Genomic DNA, 9,218 nt, shown 5'->3' with positions numbered 1-9,218 from the left:
TTAAAGTTGCACTGAGTTTGGCCTTGAAATGATACCTCTTATCTAATGTTTTTGCGTACTTTTTAGAACTGTTCCCTGATTGCGTGGACAGGCGGAGTCCCCAGACCCTGAGTGGTCCCCCCCCCCCGTCATGTGGAATAACGACTCTAGACAACGTGCTATGGGATTAAATTGGCCACAACTTTATTAAATTTCAAATGTGGGTAGACCTTGGCTCAGGCATTGGGCGTTCTCCCTCCCCAGTCCCCAGCCGGGGACCTAGGGAGCATCAGGGTTATCCAGTGTGTGGGGGGGGGATGGGCCGGCTCTGGAGAACATATGTTCAAGCAGAGATAGCCGCCCCCGTTACGCCGCCGCAGGGGAGAGCAATGACGACCTTTCGGCGTACGGCCAAAGCCTCCCTTCAAAAACCCCTTTAACGGGGAACCCTGGTATCGCCGCCGCAAAGAGGAAGATGGACTAAAGGATTCCGCCCAAGGCCTGATACCGCCAAAGTTGTGACGTTTTGCTACGGGAAAGGCGAAACCTGCCAATGCAGGGAAATTCCTTTCCGGCCCTTTAACAGCGACCTTATCGTAGCAGCGCCCGCATACCTGTGGAGACAGGTTAACCTGCAAAACCTATGAAGAAAAGTTAACCTGAAAAAGAAGACATTAACTGAGGTTGGGTAGGGTGGGAGAAGCTCTGGAGCCAAGTGAGGATTAACAATTAAGATCCACCCTCTATTGTGTGGGCAGGTAATCCCTCCCCTTACCTGGCCTGGTTTCCCTGGCAACGCTTCCCCCAGGTGGGATTGGACAACTCGCTGGGGTAGGCGGGGACCTCCAGGTATCCCACCTGAGGGAAGGCAAAGCCTATGCTGATGGGGCCACTCCAGATCCAGGGCTGCACGCGTCCACGCAAAAGGCGCCCCCCGTTTTAAGTGGGGAGCGGTCATTAACAGTAAGGGAGCATTCTTTTTTCTTAATCGGCATATTCTCAATCCATTGAAATTTACAGCCAAGTAAGCTTAGTTCTGGTCCTTAGACTCTTTGTCTCTAGACGCAGGGCAAACTGTACATATAACCTTGGTTGCTTGACTTCTTTTTATCCTTAGTCCTTAAAAGGTTTCTACTTTTACATCTGGATTCTAGGCAATCTGGAAACTGAAATACCTAAAGAACAGATAATTCAGGATATATTTAGAGGGTGGGTCTTCTTTTACAGCTCTACATCTTCCCACCCTATTCAGGGAAGAGGTGATTCATGCCAAAATCTGTTTATACAAGCCGTCTCTCAGACGCATACCACACTGCAATCCCCATTGTTCAAATATCTGAGTGTCTGCAGGTTGCAAGAATGGGATGGCGTAATGTTGAGGGTGATTTCTTATGTTCCTTTGTCTGCTGTTGCCTGAAGACTTTGGCCTAACCCTTTAGCCTTCCTCATCCCCAGCTGAAACAAAGCCTAGGTACCTGTGATTCTGCTCATAGCCATCTACTTGTTAACCTTCCCTCTGCTGCTGTCTCTTAATTGTGAGCTCATCAGGAACCCCTTTTTTTTCCTGTACGCAGTGTGTGGAATGAACTTTTTTGGGTTTAATCAAGTTTACTGCACTAGTTCAAAAGTCTGAACCACACCTGAAAACAAGTCCCATAATTGCTGGGTGAACTGAACATGAATTAAGTTTGTTATGCAGTAGGGACTTTGAACAATTTCTAGTTCATTGTCAAGTCCATTCTCTTAAATGTATGTGTGTTGGGGATCCCCCCCCCCCATTTTTCTGACAACAGTGCTGAGCTCAAAGAAGCTCAGAATAAGAGCAATTATGTTCAGTGCCATTTTTCTAGAAAAAGAGATGCTGGAACAGAGTTCTGGTGAGTTCTGGCTGAAAAAAAGCTCTGATTATGTTAAAAATTAGCAAACGTTAGCAAAATTAGCAAGCATCATGATAATTGTAATCATACCAAAAGCACAATTGCATAGGAGGAAATTCAACAACCAGTTAATGCAATTCCAGACAAACTCATAGTGACTCAAAATAACCAAGATGTGTGCACCAGCCCTGTATCAGTGGGCATGATCTCTCTGCTAACGGGCTTTCTCACTTAGCACAGCACCAGAAGACACATAGGCAAAAAGATCACCCCCAAGTTGCTTGTCTTGAGAGTTCTTCTGCATCTCAAAGAGAGATAGAAAGATGATCATTTCTATGTTGCATTTGGAGGGGTGGGGCACAGGTTTCATAGAAGATCCATATGACATCTTTTCTCCATGTGGATAAGATAATTCCTTTTCACGGTCCCTTTGCGGGAGTGCTATGGCCTCTTTCTCTCTCAGCGTGCGCAGAGACATGAACCCCAGAACAAGGAGCTTTTGCCCTTTGGCTCATGACTCTGGCAAGTCATGAGCTTTTGAAGCTACCTGGAAGGAAGGAGAACATACACCCCCCCCAGGTACTTAAAAGCCCTCCAGGTGGAAACACACCTCTGCAAGCCCCCAACAATCTCCTTTGTAATTGTTGAAGAAAAGAATCTACATTCCACTCTGTGTGTGCTTCAATACTTTCTTAAGTGTACAGTATTTCATAAGTGTTTTTCATACTTCAGCACAGCAGCTTACAACATTCTGAATTCGGCTAGGGGTATTGTTGAGGATCGTTCGGATGAACTTGAATTGTGAAGTAGGGTTGGCTCAAGACATTTTGCTGTCTGAGGCGAAGGACAAGATGGTGCCCTCACCCAAGGAACACACAGAAGCCAACTGGATTGGTAGCTGAATCTTACTCCACTTCTGGTGAAAGGACAATGTCTTTCACTGCACTTGAGGGCAGCAGGCTAATGTAAGGGGCACAGAGAAGTCCACATGGTACTCATAGCTCTGCCACCGCTTGAGGCAGCTGCCTCATTCTGCCTCATTGCAGGGCTGGGCCTGCTGTGAACTGAGCTCATTCATTTTGTAAAGGGGTAGATGCAATGCAAAATAAGTTACTTTAGGGACATGTTGAACATAAACTAGTTTCCCTTTAAAATGTACTTTCCAAGCTCTGGGATGTAGTGGAATACCGTGGCAGTGACTGACTGACTGGCACTGGATTGGAACATCTGACAGTGTACACTTTTGCCACAGGGACCATTTGTCAATGCACTATTGCAAAAATCTCCTGTTCACACCAAAATTGTCTGGCCTTATTACTCAAAAGTATCACTTGGCTCAATAATAAGGGAGTAAAATTTGAGAAACTACAGAAACTGATTCTAAAAAATATTATAGGATTAAAAAACCACAACCCAGGAACTCTTAAAAATGGACTTTTTAATATTATGTGCAGGTCAGACGTTCTTATTATAAGCATGAAATACTGAAAATAAATATATATATATATATATATATATATATATATATATATATATATCTGCAAACTATAAATGTGATAATGAAGAAACTATAGTGAAGAATTTGTTTTTGAAGAAAGAAAGCAGACTCTTCATTCAGCACTTCACGGAGGGTGGGCAGGCGGGCATGAGGCAGGTCTTATTCATCAGAAAGGAAAATGTCATGACACAAGGCAAAACTATGCATAAGGAGATGTACTTACAGGTTTGGGAGTGACTGATGATGAGAGCAGAGCTCCCACCCTCAATTTCCTTTTAGAGACAATTGAGTTCTTAACACTATGCCCTTTTGCTGTATAAACACAGGTGTGTGTGTGTGTGTGTGTGTGTGTGTGTGTGTGTGTTTGGGTGGTCAGATTCACTAGGCACCATAAGCAGTGATCAACACCTGCTGGTACCCTCACAGCTCCTCAGCAGTTTTGCATTAAATCCTTAAAAGAGAACATAATATAACTCCCTTACGTTCTGCCATTGTGCATGGTATTTGTGACTAATGCTTCGCCTAGTGGTTTAGGCTAGTATTTGCAGTTGATGGACTCAGAATTTTACATCCGCATACTCATGGAAGTCTCTCTCATCCCAACCTGCCCTGCCACAATTCCCTCATGAACTTCCTAGGATTTGGAAGTTTCTGATGGCTGTTGGGACTTCTGAAGAGCCTACCTGAGTAACTTTTAAATCATAATGAAACCATGCAGGTAAGGCTGCACTTAGCAGTTCTGCAGAGGTCAGAGTGCTGGAAAAACTTGGGTTCAAATCCCCCAATCAGCCACGAGACTTATGGGGACAGGAGCTGCCACCTCTCAGCCTAACCTACCCCTGTCAGAGGTGCCAGGTTGCCCCCCAAGATTGATGGGCCCCAGTGTGACATGACACACGGGTGTCATCGTAAGCATCATGTGTGCAATGTCGTGTTGTCTGGAGGAGGCCAAGAGCTTTGGAGGAGCCAGCCAGTGAAACGGCACCACTTGCTTCGCCACAGCACTGAGAGGGCCTGGCCCCCTTCCAATGAAGGTTGGAGTTGGCACACCTGCTGCCTGTCATTGGCTCTTGTGCCACCTACTGTTGGCCTCCTTGCTTGCTTCGCTATCAGTTCCAATGGGCACCAACCACCATGATTCTCTTAGTCCTGAAAACTTGTCTCTGAGAGAGAGGCTATTGGGCTGCTAACCCTCTCAGCATGCTTGCTAACTCCAGGTACCACCTGGTACTTGGAATTTGAATCCCTGCAAAGGTCCGTATAGTTAAAGCTATGATTTTCCCAGTAGTAATGTATGGAAGTGAGAGGTGGACCATAAAGAAGGCTGATTGCCGAAGAATTTATGCTTTTGAATTATGGTGCTGGAGGAGACTCTTGAGAGTCCCATGGACTGCAAGAAGATCAAACGCATCCATTCTTAAGGAAATCAGCCCTGAATGCTCACTGGAAGGACAGATCCTGAAGCTGAGACTCCAATACTTTGGCCACCTCATGAGAAGAGAAGACTCCCTGGAAAAGACCCTGATGTTGGGAAAGATGGAGGGCACAAGGAGAAGGGGACGACAGAGGATGAGATGGTTGGACGGTGTTCTCGAAGCTACCAGCCTGAGTTTGACCAAACTGCGGGAGGCAGTGGAAGACAGGAGTGCCTGGCGTGCTCTGGTCCAGGGGGTCATGAAGAGTCGGACACGACTAAACGACTAAACAACAACAACAAGGGCCATATAACTTTCATCTCATGAAATAGCCCTTCACTGATAACCAAGCTCAGTATGTCACAATAAACCAAGCTAATGTCTTTTATGTTCCCACACCGTTTCTCATGTTCTGCTGCGCTTCTGCAAATATGCCCCTCTCTGACACATTTCCTATTGCTTTCCCAGGACCTGGGCGGTGAAGAAGATCTTGTTAGCCTGGGGGCCTGTCAGTCACAGTCACACACACACACACACACACACACACACACACACACAAAAGTGCTTTGAACTGAAGGTGAGACTAGCTGGGCTGCTCAGAAAACAACCACAGGCAGCTCTCTGTTGTCAGTCTGAACTGTCTGCACTGACAGCTGCCCTTTGTGGCACTTGTAATTTTTAAATCTTGTTTCATTATCACATTACTTCCACCACCACCAAGTCAACTCTTCCTTTGAACTCGTGAAGGAGTGGCCCTAATGCTCTCATTAACCTTTCCATGTCAGATTAAACTGTCTGGTTCCCTTAAGGCTGTGAAATGCAAATGGGATGCCATTCTGTGTCTCAAGAGATTTCAATAACATTTCAGTGCCTGCAACTGAAGCTCCAGGTCCCTCTGCAAAAAGATACGTCACTCCTTTCAGGCAGCTACAAGTTATCAAGGTTATTATGGGGGTTCCTGGACCCAAAACCTCTTTCAGAGTGAGTTCTTTGACTTGTTCCAAGAAAGACAGCTGTAAGGTTATCTTTTTTTAAAGTTGTATTTATTCAACTTGTTTTTATTATTGGTTGTTAGCCACCATGAGCCCGGCCTTGGCTGGGGAGGGCGGGGTATAAATAAATAAATAAATAAATAAATAAATAAATAAATAAATAATAATGATAATGGTTCTGACTAGTTCCTTTATTTCAGGTGGACAGCCATAACATGCTACGACAGAAGCATCCAAGGAAGGGGAAATGATACAAACTGAGAACTCAGGAAGGCCCCCATAAACATTAAACCATTATTGCCTTTTTCTCCCCAATAGTGGTTATTGATAAAGACTACTGCTGCATATTCCAACAGGGGAGGGTTGTTGCACTGAGGTTCTGCTTGTTGGTTTCTCACAGGCATCTGGTTGGCCACTGATATTATCACAAATTATTTTATCACAAATTATTAGGGCTCTATGCAATGAGTTATATGTGGTTATACTAGGTGTGAGGAACCTTTGGCCATCCAGTTGTTGCTGAACTACAACTCCCATCACCCCCAGCAAGCTGGTCCTGTCAGGCTTTGGGGAAGCGGCTTCTTCCATCCCTTTGGCCATGGATAAGCAGAACAAAGTGAAAAGAGTCTCTTACCATTTAAAGAGATTTTAATCATCACTGCAGCAGAACAAAGAGTCCATCCTCAGAGTAAAAGTGCTCCCAATTAAGGTTTCCACCCATTTCCCCATGAATCACTCTTGTCACTTCCTTGTCTTGCAACCTGATCTCACAACCACTGGGCCTTCTGTACAGCCACCTTATCTGATCTCCTTGACCTTGGACTGAGCAGCTGGACACTTTCCAGAGAAAAGGAGTTTGTTAACTCTCTCTCGGTTCTTCTCCTCCTAGCTGTTCCCCACTCAACTCTACCCAGCTTTTGTCTTCCGAACTATGTCCCTCTGCAAACCACTGCTCCAAATCTACACTGCTCCACTGCTCCTGGGAAGCATCAGGATCCTGGTGTGGGGCAGGAGGAGAGGGAGAGGGAGAGGGAGAGGGAGGCTCCCACCATTCGTCATCAGAGCAGCACTCCTCAGCCTGGTTGGTCTCTGACAGGTCCAGATTTTCCTTATTCAAATTCTCCCCTCATATTCTAAGCATCATATGGACAATGGAGAAGTAGCAGAAATACAGGAAGCTTAAACAATGGAACCTTCAGCATTCTGTGTGCACTATTCCATGTTCCCAAAAGTGCTGGGGTATGAGTAACAAGCTTTGTGATTGGGTACATTTTGTGATTTAGGTACATTTTGTTAAAAAAAGATACCCTCTCCCAAAACTGTGCCACTAACCGGCACCCGTGCCACTCTCCTTTTTAACCATCGAACACTGAGTAAATTTCTGTTTATAGAAGACAACATTACAGGGGTATAATGCTACCTAAATGCTGTTTTTAAAATAGATAAAGTTCAACTTTTCCACTGTCTTGGGACTATTTTCTCTCACCTGCCCTGCAAATGCTGTCACCTATATACCATAGAACCAATGTGCAGCAACTGTTGTAATCTGTTGTAGCTGCTCAGCCATGACAGAGCTGAGTGATGGGCGAGGCCTGCCAAGTCTCAGGGGGGTACTTGCCTGGGGGCAGAGTCCAAATTCAAGGCTCAGTCCAGTCAGATGGTCCAGGGGTCAAGAAAGCTGAGTCGAAGGTCAAGGAAAGCAAGAAGCAGCAAGGTCTAGCCAGGAACGACAAATGTTGTTCCAGCAACTGACTGAGGCTGGAACCCTTGCATAAGAAAGCTGGAGCCAGCTGGTTCTCGTCAGGAGAAAGAAGGCTGATCAGCAGCAGAATGGAGTCACTTCTTCTGCTCCTCCAGGCTGCTGCTCAGCAGGTGAAGCTGACTCCTGACTCCACCCTCATCGTTCTGCCCGGAAACTGAGGTCCAGCGCCAAGGGCCTTCTGTCGGTTCCCTCACTGTGAGAAGCCAAGTTACAGGGAACCAGGCAGAGGGCCTTCTTGGTAGTGCCACCCGCCCTGTGGAACACCCTCCCACCAGAGGTCAAAGAGAACAACTACTATCAGACGTTTACTATCAGACATCTGAAGGCAGCCCTGTTTAGGGAAGCTTTTAATGTTTAACAGAGAACTGTATTTTAATACTTTGTTGGAAGCCGCCCAGAGTGGCTAGAGAAACCCAGCCCGATGGGCGGGGTATAAATAAAAAAATATGTTTTATGATAATGATGATGATGATGATGACGACAGTGGCAGACCTTGGGGTCTCAAGTTTCAGCTGTACTCTGTGTGATGCCCAAATCCGGCATGCTCCCGCCTCTTTCCTTGCATTCTGCATCATAGTTGTGGCGCCCCCTGAGTGCCCCTGAGGCTCGACAATTTAATGTAACAATTTAACAGAGTTGCACTCCTCTTAATCCACCTCTGCAATGTGCTTGAACAGGTGTGTGCTTCCGCACCTGTATGGTTTTGCAAAGCAGGTTAATTTCTCAAATCCTCAAGCTGTCTTTTCAGTCACATTGCTATGAAAATAGTTTTCTTTCTTCCTCATAAAAACCAACACTTTTGCCTCCAAAGGTTTCTTGGTTTGTTTTCCTTGTAAGTGAAGAGTCAGATTGGCTTTCATATTTTGCCCCTCACCTTTTCTCGAAGCTTATCCGAATAATCTGGGCCCTCAAAGTGTCAAGCAGGATGTACATGTGGGAGTGAGAGAGATGATGGGAGAGGTCTATAAACGCTCTTTAGCCATGCTTTTGTGGTTCAACTCCATTTGTTCTGTAAAGTCTGTCATCGTTTGGTAAAATAGGGCAGTTTTTATGCCTGTACCACTGCTGTGGGCCTGAGACAGGGAGAGAACAGTAGCCATCTAGTGGAGTTCATGGGATGTAACTTAATCATTAAAATCCTCTTCATGATTCTCTCGTTTCACCCCAAGGGACAAAGTATATGCTTATATATGCAGAGGCTTGACAACCATATGTCAGGAGTGCTCTGATGGTGTTTCCTGCTTGGCAGGGGGTTGGACTCGATGGCCCTTGTGGTCTCTTCCAACTCTATGATTCTATGATATGACCTAGCCACTGTGATCCATGCGACGGTCACCTCCAGACTGGATTATTGTAACTCACTCTACGTGGGGCTGCCCTTGAGACTGACCCAGAAACTCCAGCAGGTGCAGAATGCTGCAGCGAGAGTCCGAAGACACTTCCAGGTCACGTGGCCAGCGTGACAAGCTGCATCTGGCGAGCCAGCGCAGCACACGGAAACGCCGTTTACCTTCCCACTAGTAAGCGGTACCTATTTATCTACTTGCACTCTAACATGCTTTCGAACTGCTAGGTTGGCAGGCGCTGGAACCGAGCAACGGGAGCTCACCCCGCCATGGGGATTCGAACCGCCGACCTTCTGATCGGCAAGTCCTAGGCACTGAGGTTTTACCCACAGCGCCACCTGCGTCCCGG

This window comes from Podarcis erhardii, assembly GCF_964252035.2.
Source record: "Podarcis erhardii genome assembly, chromosome: 2".
Taxonomy (NCBI): domain Eukaryota; kingdom Metazoa; phylum Chordata; class Lepidosauria; order Squamata; family Lacertidae; genus Podarcis; species Podarcis erhardii.
Note: the sequence above shows the minus strand (reverse complement) of the source record.